The sequence below is a fragment of the Phycodurus eques genome, chromosome 2 (assembly GCF_024500275.1).
Source record: "Phycodurus eques isolate BA_2022a chromosome 2, UOR_Pequ_1.1, whole genome shotgun sequence".
Taxonomy (NCBI): domain Eukaryota; kingdom Metazoa; phylum Chordata; class Actinopteri; order Syngnathiformes; family Syngnathidae; genus Phycodurus; species Phycodurus eques.
Window position 1 is genome coordinate 22576092 of NC_084526.1, and position 20569 is coordinate 22596660.

The 20569-nt window shown below is 43.5% G+C and overlaps 1 protein-coding gene across 1 annotated transcript in view; it reads left to right on the plus strand.

Annotated features, from left to right (window-relative positions):
* kif13ba (kinesin family member 13Ba) overlaps positions 1-20569 on the plus strand; it is a 91709-nt gene that overhangs the window by 18086 nt on the left and 53054 nt on the right.

The window sequence follows — 20569 nt, forward strand, 5'->3', positions numbered from 1 at the left end:
CTCAGCTGCCTGCTACTGCAAGTTGCTTTGTAAGTGTTATTGTGTCATGTTCAGGTTTTTGTACAAGGTACTTTTATTGTCAATTCTACAATATGCGTATCACATACAGAGGATTGAAATGATGGTACTCAAGGGCCCACGGTGCTACAAAAAATATATTAAAAAAGTATAAATAATAAACATCACTACAAAGAAGCTAAATAAAACTGGTATATACAGTATAAATTAAATGTGCAAATATCAAAGGTTAGGAGACATGTGGAACATAGTCAAAGTCTGAGTACCGAGGCACATAAAGACATTTACAAATTAGAAGCCACTGTGGGGAGGTGTGCGCGTGTGTGCATGTGCGTGGGTGTTCAGAGTTCAGGTGGGCAGAGGAAAAGAGAGGTAGGGGGGCAGAGCGGGCAGAGTGTTCAGCTTCCGGACGGCCTGATGAATACAATTGTCTTGAAGTCGGCTGGTCCTGGCCCGCAGACTCCGCAGCCTCCTCCCTGATGGCAGCAGACTGAATAGGCTGTGAGTGGCATCCCCCGCCACATGGAGGGCTTTGCGAGTCAATCAGGTGCTGTAAATGTGCTGCAGGGAGGGAAGAGAGGTTCCAATGATCTTCTCAGCTGCTCTGACTATGCGATGGAAAGTCTTGCGGCAGGATGCGGTGCAGGCTCCGTACCACAGAGTGATGCAGCTGGTAAGGATGATCTCTGTGGTCCCTCTCTCGAACGAGCACATGATGTGGGTCGGGGCTCTGGCTCTTCTCAGCTTGCGCAGGAAATAGAGTCGCTGGTGAGCTTTCTTGGCCAGTGATGAGCTGTTGCTGGTCCAGGAGGGGTTCTCAGTGACATGCACTCCCAGGAACTTGGTGCTGCGCATCCTCTCCACCGCAGCACCGTTGATGTTTAGGAGAGCATGCTGGGAGTGCACTCCAAAACAAACTCCTTAGTTTTCTCCAAGTTCAGGGAGAGATTGGTGTCCGTGCATCACCCGGCCAGGCAGCTCACCTCCCTCCTGTGTGTGGAATGTCGTCACCATGCAGTTGTTTGCAGGAGATGCACAAATCCTGCGAATGGAACGTGCAGAAATGGGCCTGATTTGTTTTTGGCATCAATTGCAAGCAGCTGCTTTGTTTGTGTTGTGCTTGTCCGCATAAATGCTAATGTTTAATTAAAAAACGTACATTTTTCTAGGCATTTTTGCCGACAGAAGCTGTACACTGCCTGTATAAACTATCATCTGATTTTGTTGTTTATTCAAACAATCACGCATATTTTTTTTTTTGTCATCTATGTTTCTATAAATATTTTGCTTTTGTACACACCAAAGGTGTAGCCCCTTTTTCTGGGTTTGTTTTTGTTGCGTTTTCTCACACAAACGCAGTGTAGCACCGTTACTGTAAAACTGGTGACGCACCGTTACTGTTGATACTGTACATCTGTACTCGTACTCAGAAATGCTCCGATACTATGCACTGATACCCTTTCACCAGCTTGACCTATACGTTCCCGATAGTAGACATGTCAGCCGTGAGGCGATATTTAAAGGAAACTGGTAACACTTTAGGGCGGTTGCAAATTACGCTCTGCAAAATGGATGATAAACTCACTGCTTGAAAATTCTGAGCTCCTGTTTCCGTGGTAGTGTTGGAAGTTTAATGCTGCCTGGAAGTGGCTTAAATGTAGTGCATGGATGAAAAACATTTTCAGAAAACTAGTCGAGACTAAATTAACAGCCTTTTGAACGTCATCACAGTGTATTAGTTTCGTTGCTGTTCTCCTCTATTAGTCTACTACAGCGTTTCCCAACCACTGTGCTGCGGCACGTTAGTGTGCCATGAGAGATCATCACGTGTGGGACAGGAAATTATTCAATTTCACCTAATTGGCATGAAAAATTACTTCTTTACTAAAAATATTAGGGCTGCAGCTATTGACTATTTTACTATTAGAGTATTCTACTAAAAAAAAATTATCGCATATTCGGATAAACCGTTTTGCTTGGTTAAAGAGCAATTATTAATACATGAGAAAATAAGCCAATTGACTTAATAATGAACAACCAATTTGTTTCTTTTCTTCGATAATCAACAGTTTTTATAAAATTTGGTGCAAAGCAGCAAACTGTATTTTCTTGTCGAGAAACATTTTCAGAGAGGCCATTTCATCCACAAATAAAATAAATAAAACAAATAAATTAATAAATTACAGTTCAAACTTTGCATTTGTACATATACAAACAGTAGGCATTAATTATAAAAAGGCACAAACAGCCTTCATGTTGTGCCACTTGACTAAGTTGAGCAGCAAGCATTTTAGCATGTGACATAATAATGCAGTAGGTTCATTTCTGCGTGTATAAGTTTAGACCAGACTAAAGTCAAATGAGGACGCCTTTAGAGGAAACGAATATTGCTTTCATTTAGTTTGAAAACATGACCTATTTTACTCGAAAGTTCTATCCATCCATCCATTTTTCTTCCGCTTATCCGAGGTCGGGTCACGGGGGCAGTAGCTTGAGCACGGACGCCCAGACTTCCCTCGCCCCAGCCACTAAATCCAGCCCTTCCGGGGTGATCCCGAGACATAGTCTCTCCAGCGTGTCCTGGGTCGACCCTGGGGTCGGTGGGACGTGCCTGGAACAAAGTTCTCTTTGACCAACTTTTCCATCAGTTTTTCTATTTAATTTTTATAGCCTTTGATGTCCTCCTATCCGGTTTACATTATCATTTTAATTGAAAATGCCAAAAATCAAGCTTTTCTAGTTGGTCTTTTATGCCTGGTATTTAAGGCGGTCGGATTTCTCATTATTATTTGAGATGTAAATGAGCTTTGCTCTTATTGGATCGCTCCTCTTGACATCAACTTGAGTTTGATGGGACCATATCACTGGGTCTGCGAGATAGATATCACGTCCTTTGATGCCTTGTTCAGAATCGAATCCTTCGCATGTTTGATCGTGGGACGTATTATACACACGAACGCACATTCAAATACAGTCTGTAGTATACATATGTTGTTTTACAACAACGACGAGCTACATTTGTAACTTCCAATGCAAGCGTGTTGGATGAAATAGCGAGGCCCGCACTCATTGTCGCCAACGATTGTCGTCCGGCCACCCCAATTCACATGAATGAGAGCAAAAGACGAGCTCAAAATAGCCCTCTGTCCCATGTCACCCACTCGTCCAATCTCATATCTCAGCCAGACCACTCTGGCATCAATTACACCCGTGAACTGTGAACTCTGCCTCACAATGACCTACACACACACTGAACGGGAACCCCGACCATCCCACTCGCGTCGCGCACCGGCGCCACACCGACATGGGGCGGTGTGGCGCCGGTGCGCACTCCCGCATCCCACAGCACTCCCGCTGCTCTGCGAGAAGCTGTGGCGGCGGTGGCCCAGAAGATCCCTCCCACCTGGCGCGGTACCTCCACCACCGTAGCGCTCTCCCTGTGCTTTGGGAGGCCGCGGAGCACTCCCTCACCGCCGCCGAAGAGGACCGAGGCGCCACGTCTATGCGGGCTGGAGAGATTACCTGCCCAGTGTGCACAAATCACTGTAAAGCACAATTTACCAAGTGCTGGACCACCGGCCCACCAGTAGAGAGCCTGAGCCGGCCGAGACACGAGAGGCAGCCACACAGAGTACATCCCTCGCTCCCAACGATATGAATGGAAGTGGACGGACTACTACAAATTCAAAAAACAAAAAACCTGCTGTTCCTATTGTGCGTGCCTAGGCCTCTTAGGGGCAGTGTGGGGCATGCATGAGAATATACACATTAAGATAAAAACAGCAGAAGAAAGTCGTGATCGAACTCTATTAATACAACTCGCTTATCACAGATTAGTAAGAATATATGCCTGTGAGTAACTTTACAGCCTTTTTGTGTGAATATTTGTTATTTGAAGGTAAATCCCTTCTGTCACTTCTAATGCTAATTTTAGCTAGCCCGTCAATAGGATTTTCTATTGAGTGTAAGCATTAAGCTGGCGATGCTTCTAAAACCAATTGTGTGTATGAAATCTGTGTAATTATGTCAATAAACAGCTTAAAGCACGCTCAGGGAGGACAGAATATCATACGTGACATATGTTATTCTGCCCTCTATGCTGCAAGCAACAGAGGTGCTTTTACAACACAGGAGCGCGCATATACACACCACGCTGTTCAGTACATTAATCGTTTTTGTTCGACTATAATTTTCATGATCATGAGAAGTCCAAATCGAAATCGGGATTAAAAAAATGTTTTAATCACCAAGCCCTATCAAATAGGTGCGCCTCACTTCCGCTTCCTTCCCTCGCATAGATGACAGTAAGGGCGTTGTGCCCGTTGAAAGGGGAGGGAATAATGGTACTGTCCAGGGGCCCTGAGCATTTGGGGGGGGGGTATGGGGGTATGATTCCACCCTGTTGACAAAGAATTTCGGGACGGAAAGGTTTTTGCAGCGGGCCACTTCCATTAAGGTGCTGTAAGGGGGCCCGTGGTCTGGCGCTACTCCCATGCCCGTGCGTCTCTTTAGTTTCAACATTCAAATAAGCGGCTCCCTGAGGCAGAGAAAAACTTGAGTACTGTTTTCACCCCTAAAATACGTTGTATCTCTCTTCGTACAGTATATCTATGCCACAGACATATAGTGACACGTACAACAATTTAATTCTCTTCCAATATGTGGCAGAAGTTACAATTAACCTGTGTATCTACCTGTTGCAATTCATACAAGTGAATAATAGCTTTGTGTTCTATTAAGAAGGCCCAGAGTTCCCAATTTGTAAATACATATGTGAGTAAATTGGGAAAAGATCATAATTATTTCAGTATTCATACCTTTTGGGGTATTTTTGTGCTGAGAGATTTTGCTAATATGAAATATGCTCCTTGGCTCAGTAAAGGTTGGGAAACACTGGTCTATTATTATGTATGATTCCCATTTTCCCCTCGTTGTGCCATCAGTATTTCTGTAATCGCCCACCTGTTGCCCCGGTACGCACTTGACAGCCCACTACCAATGCAGAGATATTTTTAAAACAGCCAGTCTGAACCGCAAAAGCTCTTAAGGGGACAAAGTTTAATCATCCCTCCGTCCCTAATGAGATGGCTAAATCAACAGCCCGAGTGCAAATCATCTGTGTCGGAAGAAAGGATCTTGTGACTGGTGGAGCAGACCAAAATAAATACATAAATAAATAAGTGTATGTGGCAGAGTTTGAGGCCTTGGGCTGGAAGAAAGACAGAGGCCAGACAATTGGACATAAAAAGAGCCTGTCTTCCTCCCACTGCCTTGCCTTCCTCCCTTTTTTCTTAGCTCTTCCGTTTCCGAGGCAACAACACATGGGCAAGGGAGCCGGTTAGGTTACCTCTGGGTCGCCTCCAGTGACCGTGAAGCCCCTTTCCTTCAGCGTTGGAAGTCCACGGACTCTTTCACTGGAGCATCTGTCGACCATAAACATTCTCCCGGTGACTTTTATGTGGAGGCCTGAACAAGACCGTAGCTGTAGTTTCTTCGGCCGCCTGTGGGGCTGATAAAAGGCCGAGGAAGCAGCGAGAGCGCTTGTCATCGCCGCACAGATGCCTCTTTTTTTTTTTTTTTTTTTGTGCCTCTATGAAATTTGCATAAAGGAAGGAAAAAGGTCTTCCTCTGCATTTACTCTTTGCCAGAAAGTGAGGGATTGAGTTATGATGTTGCAGGTGGACGTTGGGACAGCTGCACCACCAAGTTGCCTTTTATCAGACAATATGTCGACGTGATGTTTTTAAGCTAATCAACCAACATGTTACCACTTTTATAAAAATAAAAAACTGAACACACTGTGGGTATGCAGAAGATAAAACTTTGTCGATATAGCAACAGTCAACTACGGTATAGCCTCTTTGACACGAGCCATCTGAGCTCGCTTTCCCTACACGCAATGTTGTATGTAAAGTGGGATACAAACATTCTTAACTGTTTTTTTTTTTTTTTATAAATATGAGAGACCGCAGACATTACAACGAAAAACTTGACCACTGATCTTATAGTGTGTAGTATACGACAGGTGATCAACACAGCACAACACACAAGTAACCATATCTGTCCTAGTACCAAGACGGACCTATGAGAGACAGCACAGTACCACACGGCATCCAGACTGCTGGAAATACAAAAAACAGAGTAGTAGTCAAAGAAGAAATGGAAGAAGCTAGGCTAACTTTTATGACTCCGGAGACACATTATACAAACACTCAACACAACCAGTTGCTCTTCTATTTGTGGGTGTTGCAGGTCGCGTCCTGATTGTCCACCATTCCGTTTCGCATCACAATCACAGAGTCCATGGCTCAGTCCAACTCAGTGTTGACCAGACTCATAAACACCCAATACTCACGTCTCCTTCCTCGTTGTGTTGAAAGCATTAGCGCATTTTGTACCTGGGCCTTCAGTCGAGATCTACCTGACTTAATATACCTCTTAATACAACCACTATCATATTGCAATTATAGAAGCATAAATACGATACAAAAACGCAAAATAACAGCCCCCAACTGTGCCATGTACATCATCTGGAACAGTTCACAATCAATATTTATCATAGAACATGACAAAAACATTACAAATTTAAACGCAATACTGTACATCATTCCCAACAGAGATCCTGATTATTACATGTATTAATGTGTGCAGATCGCTACAAAGATGTTTTTCTAGTCAGACTTGGCTAGCTCTGACCAACCAATCAGAGGACGAAAAATTGCTGACGTTATTTGGGCCAGCTCCCAGGCCCTGTGAGGTGAATTTGAAATCTGATTGGTTAAAGAAACAGACCAATTTTAATATAGTTTAGGTTGCATTGCCCAGCACGAGGGATTCAATAGTCCCTGGGGTGATTAGATTGACATGGCAACACAGGAGGCTTGAAGGTCCATTTACTTTGCGGCCCTTCGTTTTTACTTCTCATGTAGAAAACAAAAAAAGGGAAATGATCCTATTTCCGTTTTTTTGTTTTGGTGTATTTAAAAAAAGGGAAACCGTATTTTCAGTTTTTTTGTTTTGATATATGTAAAGAAAAAACAGAAAACTCGTCGTCTCACGTTTTTCTCAGGCTTTCTTTATGCGGCTTTGCCTTGACCCTGAAGTCGTCCTTATTCTGCTGCTTTCACGCCAAAGTTGTGCCGTTGGTTTTTAACTCCACTGTCAAGTTGGCATAGCCGTCTAAAGTCATGTTCAGAAGTCCCGGAGAATAGAGGCTTCGAAATAGACGCAAAAGCTAATGATATCAATGGAGGGAGCCATAGATATGAACACTGGATATGCCAGGGTCCGGCTAATTGACGTGCCTAAATGGCGGCCATGTTTGGGAGGTCGTCATTCCCCTTGAAGGCACATGGAATAGACATGCCTGGCTTAGCGACACCATCAGCGCGGAGCTCAAGTGTTCCGGGTCAAGGCAAAGTCGCATAAAGCAAGTTTGAGAAAAAAAAAAAGTGTCATATTTTTTTCCCGACAGTTTTAAATAAATTCCTAGTTAGAACATCAGATAAAAGCTTGTTTTTCAATTTCCAATTTTCAAATTAGAAACAGGAGACGGCTCGTTTCCTGATTTTTGTTTAGATACATCACTACAAAAATAGGGTTATTTCCTGTTTTTTGTTTTCCTACATCAGCAGAAGAAACAAATGGCCGCAAAGTACACAGACTTTTGAATCTGATTGGACAAAAAAAAAAAAAGGTAATCATCTACATACACATACTGGAAGCAGTGCAGTCAAGAGGACAAATGAGAGGAGACTATTGGGAATATATTAATATAATTTCATGGAACAAATATTTCAATTTAGATTGAAAGCAATTTTTGTTTCATACATACACACATTTACCCTATTTTCACAACCATAAGGTGCACCGTATTAAAAGGTGCAGTCTCAGTTACGGGGTCTGTTTCTGTATTTAACACATACATAAGGCGCACCGCACCGTATTATTGGGCGCAAACATGGTAAAACATATGCTAGCTTAAAACATACGGTAGCATGCATGCACCCTAAAACATAGGCTAGCATGTATGCTAGCCTATGTTTTTAAAAAGGCAGCGGGAGCAAAACTGAGTTTGGTTGTACTTTATTAAAGTATTTAACAATGTACTCACATTATTTTTTGATAAATCCTCATCCACAAATCCATCAAAGTCCTCATCTTCTGTATCCGAAATGAACAGCTGGGCAAGTTCTCCATCAAACAAGCCGGGTTCCCTCTCGTTATTGTCGGAGTCCGTCTCGTTGCCGGGGGGCTGTTCAGCAAATGATGCCGGCGTTTTCCTGCTTCCTCCACTTGTGAACCATGGATTCGTTGATCTTGAATTCTCTCGCGGCTGCTCGATTCCCATGTTCCTCCACGTAACTGATAGCTTGCAGTTTAAACTGTGCTTCATAAGCGTGTCTCTTCGTAGATGCCATTTTCGGGGGTCCTTAGCCAAACCGATGTTGTTTTGCACAATGCACATACTGGCGCTATATACCTACTGGGGGTGTGCCTTTAGTGTCCTCTTTCACACGCACCCTTCCCCGTTTAACTTCCGCATGCTGTCCTCAGTCACGTCCGCCTTTTCTCTATAAAAGCAGCGTGGCGGCAGGAAATGCTCCCAGTCAGTCACTCCAGACGACAGCGATGCCGTCATCTAATTATCTGCGGTGTCCCTGTGGGAACAGTTCCAAAAATATTCATCTACAGTATACAAATAAGAAAAAGATCTTGTGCTCTAATTGCCAATTTTTTCATAACCTATTGGGTTTGTCATTATGATAATTATTAATTTGAGCTGGATTATCCCTGTTTGGGAATAAAATTTTTGATCTGACTGGACTACATCTAGTGGGTTTTGTTCCAAGTTGTTTGAAAGGGCCAAAGCAGCAGCCAAGTGCTGATTCCCGCTCGGTAAGTTGATTCTGGTAGTTGGTGACTGGTCGAGTGGCCTTACGAGTGCATTAGCACAGATTTGTTTTGTTTTGGTCTTAGAACCTACCATTCTGTCCATCATAAATTGACAAAATAGGTCGTGTAACAAAATAGGTTTGTGTAATCCTGCCGACAGATTCTTTTTTTTGGATTCTTCTTTGCTCTATGCTTCTGTCTCCCCCTGGGATCAGTGTCAGATAATTCTTCATGCAGCTGGCAGACAAACTGTTGTCTTCCAGTTATTTTGATGATGGCCATTTGTCAGTTGTACAACAACTGTGCAGACTGAACTCATTCTTTCTGGTAGTGTTTCCAGCGGGCCAGTCTTCCGTTCTTCACCCTGCAGACAACCAACTTGCTTTCTAATCGTAATTAACTGTTTTACCCACACTAAACTTCATGATACAGTAGACGCTGTGTCAGTCTCACTCCCCTACGTTTAGACATACTTGGATACATAGAAATGTCATAATTATAAAACCTATTAAATCACAAGAGGAACCGGAAGGCGAATACGCTGGTACATTTTGGTTGCCGCTTCTCCATCCGAAATGTTTCTTTTTAGTTTGTTAATGGTTTACTTTCATTTGGATTAATAGCCGTATCATGGCTGAAGGTGAAACCTGGTCAGCCTTTCGTTTATCTCGGTGCGGTTGGCTCTCTCCTTTTTCATGCAAGCTAGCTAGCTCCCTCAAGTCGCCGGCGAGCTCTCGTCAGCATCCAACCCGAGGGCTCGGGCGGACGACTCTCTGCCATGCTGTGGTTGTCCTGCGCCACCTTCGGCTCTTTTCCATCTGGAATGCAGTAGTTGTTCCTGTTGATTTCCTCCATTCATCTGTCATGGCTGACATCCATCTCCAATGTTGGCTCCTTTCCGGACACTGGCTTTGGTTGTGGTGCTGCCCTCTGCGTCTGTTTGGCTCCTCGGGCTTGGCGATTGGACGCATTCTTTCGTCATCCTTACTGCGTCTGACAAGACCGGAAACTTGTCCACAATTTCACCAGGCTGGACGTCTTTCCATCTCTGTGCTTTGATTGCAGGTTGGACAGACTCCTACATGCTCACTCTTACTGTTTTTATTTCTGTGTTGTATGTAAAGCGTCTTTGTGTTATTAAAAAGTGCTATATAAATAATAATTTCCTATTATTATGAGCATAACGTGCAAACATTTTGCTTTGAAATAATAATAGATATAATAATAATACAATAATGAAATACAAAGCAGGATTTACATTGCTATGATGCAGATAAATCGAACTGAATATCCCGTCCATCCATTTTCTGGACCGCTTATGCTCACTGTGGTCGTGGATGAGCTGGAGCCTATCCCAGCTGACTTCGGGCAAGAGGTTGGCTACACCCTGAATTGGCTGCCAGCCAATTGCAAGGCACATATAGACAAACAATTCACGCTCACATTCACACGTATGGACAATTTTTTCTTCATTTAACCTAGGAAATAGGTTGTTGGAATGTGGGAGGAAACCAGAGTGCTCGGAGAAACCCACGCAAGCATGGGGAGAACATGAAAAATATGTTAGTCTGGATAAATCTAAATCTATCCTCCCAGTCACATTAACACTGAAGAAACTCTAAAGGATTACATCTCCAACACCGAACAGTATTAAGGCAGCATGGCGGAGGAATTTGAAATTTCAGGTGGCTCCTGGCAAAGAGAATACATTCAAATTAAATCTGTATCAGACATGGTTTTTGCCAGTTTGGAGTATTCCACAGGCTCAATCTTTGCACAACCCCAATTCCAATGAAGTTGGGACATTATGTTAAACATAAATAAAAACAGAATACAACAGAATAGGTCAATGGCGTCCTGCAAATATATCAGCTTTATATTCACCAAAAACTTTGATACTTTTCATTATATTTTTGTTTAGTGGTTTACCATGAGGTTTTTGGAATGTAAAATAGTGCCTTGGCTCAGCAAAGGTTGGAAAACACTAGTCTTAATCTAAATAAATCTAAATAAAAGATCAAGTTATTAACTAAGTATTATATAGCATACAGTCACCTCCCAAAGTATTGGAACGGCAAGGTCAATTCCTTTGTTTTATTGTGTACTAAAGACATTTGTTTTTCAGATAAAGAGATGAATATGAGAAAAGTTCAATACTAGCTTTTTATTTCATGGTGTTTACAACCCCAATTCCAATGAAGTTGGGACGTTGTGTTAAACATAAATAAAAACAGAATACAATGATTTGCAACTAATATTCAACCTATATTTAATTGAATACACTACAAAGACAACATATTTAATGTTCAAACTGATAAACTATTGTTTTTAGCAAATCATCAACTTAGAATTTTATGGCTGCAACACGTTCCAAAAAAGCTGGGACAGGGTCATGTTTACCACTGTGTTACATCACCTTTTCTTTTAACAAAATTCAATAAATGTTCAACAGTCTGGGTTCTCCGTTGGCATATTTTCCGCTTCATAATGTGCCACACATTTTCAATAGGAGACAGGTCTGGACTGCAGGCAGGCGAGTCAGGTTCCCGCACTCTTTTACTACAAAGCCACGCTGTTGTAACACGTGCAGTGTGGTTTGGCATTGTCTTCCTGAAACAAGCAGGGGCGTCCATGAAAAAGACGTTGCTTGGATGGCAGCATATGTTACTCCAAAACCTGTATGTAGTTTTCAGCATTAATGGTGCCTTCACAGATGTGTAAGTTACCCATGCCATTGGCACTAACACAGCCCCATACCATCACAGATGCTGGCTTTTGAACTTTAACAGTCCGGATAGTTCTTTTCCTCTTTGGCACGGGGGACACGACGTCCACAATTTCCAAAAACAATTCGACATGTGGACTCGTCGGACCACAGAACACTTTTCCACTTTCCATCAGTTCATCTTAGATGAGCTCGGGCGCAGTGAAGCTGGCAGCGTTTCTGGGTGTTGTTGATAAATGGCGTTTGCTTTGCATAGTAGAGTTTCAAGTTGCACGTACGTATGTAGCGCCGAACTGTATTTACTGACATTGGTTTTCTGAAGTGTTCCTGAGCCCATGTGGGGATTTCCTTCACACATTGAGGTCGTTTTTTCATGCACTTAACATTGAGCTAAAACTTCAGCAAAGGTCAAACTAGCAACTTTACATCACAATGAATTGGGACAAAATTCACATAAACGTCACAGTATCACCAACACTAACCTTGTGCCTCATCGGTGGGTGGGTAAAGGAATCAACGTTTTATAGCATTTGATTCCATTCATTACTGCTTTCTTGCCTTCTAGGTTTACTTTTGTTTTCAAAATTCACCGGCATTGTGTGAAGTTACTTTTCATGCCAAAAAACTGAGTTCTGGTGGGTACCCTTCAAAATAAAATGCTACAAGTCTAAAACAGGAAGTCAAGTTAAAACTTGCACATATAAACCATTTGACATGATAAAACAGTCTCAAATAAATATTTTAATGATGCTATATTTAACCTTAAGCTGAAACAATGAATGTATATAAAGTCAATTGGGTTAGTTCCACACACATAGCCTTTTAGGTCATAGTTTTGATATTGATACTGGTTATAAAGAACCCCCGAGTCAAATTTTCATTTTAGTCGATGCTGCGGGCTGCTAAGAAAATCGATGTTCATAATTTGGACACCCTTTACTTAAACCAAGAAAACCTTTTTGACCCAGCCCCCTAAAAGAATCTGAATCGAGAATCGTTTGGAACCGGGATCGAAATGAGGAACCGAAATCGGACTGGAATTGCTCAAATTCAAACGATGCCCAACCCTAGCACTCACAAACGTATATACCCATCTGTGTTTCTTTTTTCAGGACTATTCATTTTGTAGGAAATGTGCCCAAACATATTTTCCTACCCTGCAATGTTGCTCGGGAGCCAAATAAATGCTAAAACCAAATGTCTATGGGACGAATTTAAAGGTGTAGGGAAATCTAGTTTTCTCTATAAGATCACAACACATTGACAGGGCCACAAACGGGCATCGCGACTAGGTCACCCAGAATTCAACACGGGCTAAGGCAGGCTACGGGTGCGTTCGGAAATATCCTCAAAGCGTGCTCTGCTACACTCCGCACTGTTCGGAAACTTGGAGCGCTGTTGGAAATCTCCAAATCTCCAAATCTGAAAGCACAGGCAATACCCTGAATCACTGGGTTGTGTAAAAGGTGCAAGCGGACAAATGTTGGGTCTTCTGTTAAGGAACCTTTACAGGATCTTTTTGTAAAAGAGGCCAAATTTCAAGAAATGTGCAAATGTTGCACCCCTGAGGTAGTAGAGCCATAAAAGCGTGAAAGAGGAGACAACAGGAAGACGGGACAGAAACTAAAGTGTGAAGTTTCACACCTGACACTCAGGTCTCATGACCTGTTGTGTTGAAAGTAATTGCCATCGTCCAATAAGTAGACACCAGATACAACATTGTCATGCATTTAATTATGTGAATGCTGGATGTCGTGTCATTACGTGAAAGCACATTTAATACCTCACTTTATCGTATAAAAAGCAAAGACAGATACAAATATTGTATTTTGCCTAGCCTATTCCAGCTGACTTTGGATGAGATTTAGGGTGTGCCCTGGTCTGTGGTGGCCAAGAAAGGTGTCTGATAAGAAGTCTTTCAAATGATTTAAAATTAACTTTGGCCTTTGGATAAGATGACAAAGCAGAGTTAAAAATAAATGCAAATCTCCCTTTATTGTTCAGATGTTTTTTATTGGCTTTTTAACTGTAAATACTTACAGGTAAGGTAAATTAAATTAATAAACAATAACAAAATAAGCAAAAACAAAACAAATGAAACTAATAAAAATAAAAATACAATTCTGACATGTTGCAGAGAATGTGGGTGAATTAAGTAGCTGTCAGTGTCTCTAGATGGGAATAGGTTCAAGTAGGTAGTTCAGAAATGGCTGCCAGACCTGATAAAACCTATGAGTTGATCCCCTGATTGAGTATTTCAACGTAAAGTTTTAAATGTGCCATTACATCCCAACCCAACATCTGTGTGTGGGAGCCATAGCTGACTTCCAGTTAAGAAAAATGAAACATCCTCCATTAAAGATGAAAAGGCGACGGCATCTGATTGTGCCCAAAACATATACTAAAGGGTAGCCAAAGCTTGACAGCATGAGGAGCGGGTCGGCTCCACATCTGGATATTTCCCGGCAAGTCTACATTTACAACCCCAATTCCAAAGAAGTTGAGACGTTGTGTTAAACATAAATAAAAACAGAATACAGTGATTTTCAAATCATTTTCAACCTATATTTAATTGAATGCACTACAAAGACAAGATATTTAATGTTCAAACTGATAAACCTGATTGTTTTTAGCAAATAATCATGAACTTAGAATTTTATGGCTGCAACACGTTCCAAAAAAGATGGGACAGGTGGAAAAAAAGACTGAGAAAGGAATGCTCATCAAACACCTGTTTGGAACATCCCACAGGTGAACAGGCTAATTGGGAACAGGTGGGTGCCATGATTTGGTATAAAAGGAGCTTCCCTGAATTACTCAGTCATTCACAAGCAAAGATGGGGCGAGGTTCACCTCTTTAGGAACAAGTGCGTAAGAAAGTAGTCGAATAGTTTAAGGACAAATATCATCAAAAGGTTCAGAGAATCTGGAGAAATCACTGCATGCAAGCGCCAAGGCCGAAAACCAACATTGAATGCCCATGACCTTCGATCTTTCAGGCAGCACTGCATCAAAAACCGACATCAATGTGTAAAGGATATCACCGCATGTGCTCAGGAACACTTCAGAAAACCAATGTCACTAAATACAGTTCGGCGCTACATCTGTAAGTGCAACTTGAAACTCTACTATGCAAAGCAAAAGCCATTTATCAACAACACCCAGAAATGCTGCCAGCTTCACTGCGCCCGAGCTCATCTAATATGGACTGATGCAAAGTGGAAAAGTGTTCTGTGGTCCGACGAGTCCACATTTGACATTGTTTTTGGAAATTGTGGGCGTCGTGTCCTCCGGGCCAAAGAGGAAAAGAACCATCCGGACTGTTATGGATGCAAATTTCAAAAGCCAGCATCTGTGATGGTATGGGGCTGTGTTAGTGCCAATGGCATGGGTAACTTGCACATCTGTGAAGGTACCATTAATGTTGAAAGGTACATACAGGTTAAGGAGTAACATATGCTGCCATCCAAGCAACGTCTTTTTCATGGACGTCCCTGCTTGTTTCAGGAAGACAATGCCAAACCACATTCTGCACGTTACAACAGTGTGGCTTCGTAGTAAAAGAGTGCGGATACCTGACTCGCCTGGCTGCAGTCCAGACCTGTCTCCTATTGAAAATGTGTGGCACATTATGAAGCGTAAAATACAACAACGGAGATCCCAGACTGTTGAACAGCTGAAGCTGTACATCAAGCAAGAATGGGAAATAATTCCACCTACAAATCTTCAACAATTAGTGTCCTCAGTTCCCAAACGTTTACTGAATGTTGTTAAAAGAAAAGGTGATGTAACACAGTGGTAAACATGACCCTGTCCCAGCTTTTTTGGAACTTGTTGCAGCCATAAAATTGTAAGTTAATGATTTGCTAAAAACAATAAAGTTTATCAGTTTGAACATTAAATATGTTGTCTTTGTAGTGTATTCAATTAAATATAGGTTGAACATTAGTTGAACATCTTTGAATTTTTAACACATCTTGATGTAAATACCATGAAATAAAAGCTAGTATTGAACTTTTCTCATATTCATCTCTTGATCTGATACCCAAATGTCTTTAGTACACAATAAAACAAAGGAATTTACCTTGCCGTTCCGATACTTTGGGAGGTGACTGTATGTTATATAATACTTATTTAATAACTTTTGTTTAGATTTATTTAGATTAAGACTGATTAAGACCAACGGTGAGGGATGCTGTCAAGCTGAAGAAGGAGTCCTATTGGGCCTTTTTGGCCTGTGGGACTCCTGAGGCAGCTGATGGGTGCCGGCTGGCCAAGCGGAATGCAGCTCTGGTGGTCGCTGAAGCAAAAACTCGGGTATGGGAGGAGTTCGGTGACGCCATGGAGAAAGACTTCCGGACGGCTTCGAGGAAATTCTGGTCCACCATCCGACATCTCAGGAGAGGAAAGCAGTGCACCACCAACACTGTGTATAGTGGGGATGGGGCGCTGCTGACCTCGACTCGGGACGTTGTGAGTCGGTGGGGAGAATACGTCGAAGACCTCCTCAATTCCCCCGACACGCCTTCCCATGAGGAAGCAAAGTGTGGGTTCTCTGAGGCGGGCTCTCCTATTTCTGGGTTTGAGGTCACCGAGGTAGTTAAAAAGCTTCTCGGTGGCAGGGCCCCGGGGGTGGATGAGATTTCGCCCGGAGTTCCTAAAGGCTCTGGATGTTGTGGGGCTGTCCTGGTTGACACGCCTCTGCAACATCGCTTGGACATCGGGGACAGTGCCTCTGGATTGGCAGACTGGGGTGGCGGAGGGTGTGTTCCAACTCTAGGGGGATCACACTGCTCAGCCTCCCTGGTAAGGTCTATTCAGGGGTGCTGGAGAGGAGGGTCCGTCGGGAAGTCGAATCTCAGATTCAGGAGGAGCAGTGTGGTTTTCGTCCTGGCCGTTGAACAGTGGACCAGCTCTACACCCTCGGCAGGGTCCTCGAGGGTGCATGGGAGTTCGCCCAACCAGTCTACATGTGTTCTGTGGAGGGTGCTTTGGGAGTATGGGGTACCGAACCCCCTGATACAGGCTGTTCAGTCCCTGTACGACCGGAGTCAGAGTTTGGTCCGCATATCCGGCAGTAAGTCGGACTCGTTCCCGGTGAGGGTTGGACTCCGCCAAGGCTGCCCTTTGTCGCCGATTCTGTTCATAACTTTTATGGACAGAATTTCTAGGCGCAACCAAGGCGTAGAGGGGGTCCGGTTTGGTGGCCTCAGTATTGCATCTCTGCTTTTTGCTGATGATGTAGGTTCTGTTGGCTTCATCAAGCCGTGAGCTCCAACTCTCACTGGAGCAGTTCTCAGCCGAGTGTGAAGCGGCTGGGATGAGAATCAGCACCTCCAAATCTGAGACCATGGTCCTCAGTCGGAAAAGGGCGGCATGCCCTCTCCAGGTCGGGGATGAGATCCTGCCCCAAGTGGAGGAGTTAAAGTATCTCTGCATTGAGAGGAGCCAGATGAGGTGGCTGGGGCATCTGATTCGGATGCCTCCCGGACGCTTCCCTGGTGAGGTGTTCCGGGCACGTCCCACCGGGAGGAGACCCCAGGGACGACCCAGGACACGCTGGAGAGACTACGTCCTTCGGCTGGCCTGGGAACGCCTCGGGATCCTCCCGGAAGAGCTGGATGAAGTGGCTGGGGAGAGGGAAGTCTGGGCGTCCCTGCTAAAGCTACTGCCCCCGCGACCCGACCCGGATAAGCGGTAGAAAATGGATGGATGGATGGATAGATTAAGACTAGTGTTTTCCAACCTTTGCTGAGCCAAGGCACTATTTCACATTAGCAATACCTCATGGTAAACCCATCCTTCCATTTTCTGAGCCGCTTCTCCTCACTAGGGTCGAAAAGTATCAAAGTTGTTTGTGAATAAAAAGCTGATATATTTGCAGGAAGCCATGACCTATTCTGTTGGATGAATGGGAACAGGTGGATACACAGCTTTATTGCACCTTTTTCCATCCAGTCGAAGAGAGTTTAATTGTTCTTCCTGTCACAATATGCCGCTGATATAAATAGAACAACAAATACTTCTGATTAATGAAAAATAATTTAAATAATACAAATAATAATAATAATAATAATAAGGCTGTGAAGATATACAGTACTTTCAATATATTCTTAAAAAATTAAGTGTAAAAATTAAACGAATATTATTATAATATATTATTATGCAAGAATTAATAATTCCTAAGAGTCAATGTGTACCGAACTGAACCGAAAACCATGACAACAAAACCGATACACGGACCAAATTGTTCCACCCCCCGTGTCGGTTGTTAAAGGTCACATTCTTTACATGGTATTGCAGTGTCCCACCTGACATGACTCACATACTTGCCTCCTAATGCAAGACATTGTGGGGTTGACTGTAATATGGCAGCTTCTTTATGCATTCTGCTGCTATTATTATTAAGTGTGGTGTCTCATCCACGCCAACTCTGCTTCAGTTTACGTTCCAGTCTCAGGTCTCCCTGGCCTCCATTCCTCATTACTCCCCATGCAGCCATGAATGGTGCAGTCCCGGCAAGAGAGGGGCTGATGAAAGAACAATGTAAGAACAGTGGCAAAAGGGAGGGTGGAAGCATCCATGCATTAAGATATTTTCTAAATGACGGTGATGAGAGTGGAGGAGCAGGCCCACAGCTCTCCGACCACCTAATTCTCACTACTCATTTGCGTTTGGGGCGGGTGATGGCTTACTTCTTTAATGGATGCACAAAGCAAATTGTAAGCAACTTATTCCATTTGTGTGCAGCATAATAGCTAAATGCTGCTTCACCATGTTTGCTTTGGACTCCGTGCTCCACTCTTTGACCTGAGTCTGTAGATCTCATAGCACGACTGAGTTTATATTATATACCATTAGCATTTCTTTCATGTATTCAGGACCTAAACCTTTTAGTGATGTATAGACCAGTAGCAGAACTTTAAAATCCATTCTAAAGCTGACTGGGAACCAGTGTAGAGACTTTAGAATTGGACTAATATGCTCTGTCCTCTTTGTTCTGGTCAGAACCCGAGCTGCAGCATTGGGGGAGTCCAGTCAGAAGACCATTACAATCGTCAAGTCTACTTGAGATAAAAGCATGCTTCTGCTTGGCACATGCAAGCCTTCAAGATATGTTCTTCAGCTGGTAGAACGCAGTTTTAGTTCTTGATATGACTGTTGAAAGTCAGGTCCGAATCTATCAGTACACCAAGGTTTCGGACTTGGTCTTTACTTTTTAAAGAGAGTGACTCCAGGTATTTACTAACAGCAATCCTCTTTATTGCCAAAAACAATTCTGTCAGTTTTGTTTTGGTTAAATTATTCATCCAGTTATTTATCGGTTTTATACAGTGACACAACACCTCAATTGAACTGTAGTCATCTGGAGACACTGTTGGATATAACTGTGTGTCATCTGCAGAGCTACAAGGGCGAAGTCTTCTCACACGCTGTCTTCAAAGCTGTCGTGACAGCTGTCATCACAACAAACGTCAAAAACCTGCCACGCTCTCAAAGGCCCTCACATTAGTCAAAAAGAAACAATGACAATGACCTGTGAATTTTTATTTGTATTTTTTTAAACAGATTGCACTAGTGGTACAATTTCAAAGTTTTATTGTGCCATTATAAAAAACCTTTCTGTACCAGTAATTAGCAATCAGTAATTTTAGTAACATTTTCATCATGGTGTTACTGTAAAGAGAGTGTAACCAGCACCACCATATAATACAACTAAAATATTGGCCCTTGTGTTAATCATGAGTTTTAATAACTGTTTTCACAAGTAGGCCCTGGATCCATGACGCAAATCCAACACTTCCTTTCTCATTGTGCTGTCATAAAACCTTTATTAACTGTACAGGAAATATTTTAACATTGTCAACATTATTAGTTTAAAAAGAAAGTCACCACCATTTATCCATACATTCATCCATTTTCTACCGCTTATCCGAGGTCGGGTTGCGAGGGCAGTAGCTTTAGCAGGGACGCCCAGACTTCCCTCTCCCCAGCCACTTCATCCATCTCTTCCGGGGGGATCATGAGGCGTTCCCAGGCCAGCCGAAGCACGTAGTCTCTCCAGCGTGTCCTGGGTCGTCCCCGGGGTCTCCTCCCGGTGGGACGTGCCCGGAACACCTCGTCCGGGAGGCATCCGAATCAGATGCCCCAGCCACCTCATCTGGCGCCTCTCGATGCGGAGGAGCAGCGACTCTACTCTGAGATCCACCCGGATGACCGAGCTTCTCACCCTATTTCTAAAGGAGAGCCCGGACACCCTGCGGAGGAAACTCATTTCGGCCGCTTGTATCCGAGATCTTGTTCTTTCGGTGACGACCCACAGCTCGTGACCATAGGTGAAGGTAGGAACGTAGATCGACCGGTAAATTGAGAGCTTCGCCTTTCGGCTTAGCTCCTTCTTTACCACAACGGACCGATACAAAGTCCGCACCACTGCAGACGCTGCACCGCTTCGCCCGTCGATCTCCCGTTCCATTCTTCCCTCACTCGTGAACAAGACCCCAAGATACTTGAACTCCTCCACTTGGGGCAGGATCTCATCCCCGACCTGGAGAGGGCACGCCACCCTTTTCCGACTGAGGACCATGGTTTCACATTTGGAAGTGCTGATTCTCATCCCAGCAGCTTCACACTCGGCTGTGAACTGCTCCAGTGAGAGTTGGAGGTCATGAAGCCAACAGAACCACATCATCTGCAAAAAGCAGAGATGAAATACTGAGGCCACCAAACCGGACCCCCTCTACGCCTCTGGGGGGCCTTGAAATTCTGTCCATAAAAGTTATGAACAGAATCGGTGACAAAGGGCAGCCTTGGCGGAGTCCAACCTTTACCGGGAACGAGTCCGACTTACTGCCGGATATTCGGACCAAACTCTGACTCCGGTCGTACAAGGACCGAACAGCCCGTATCAGGGGGTTCGGTACCCCATAC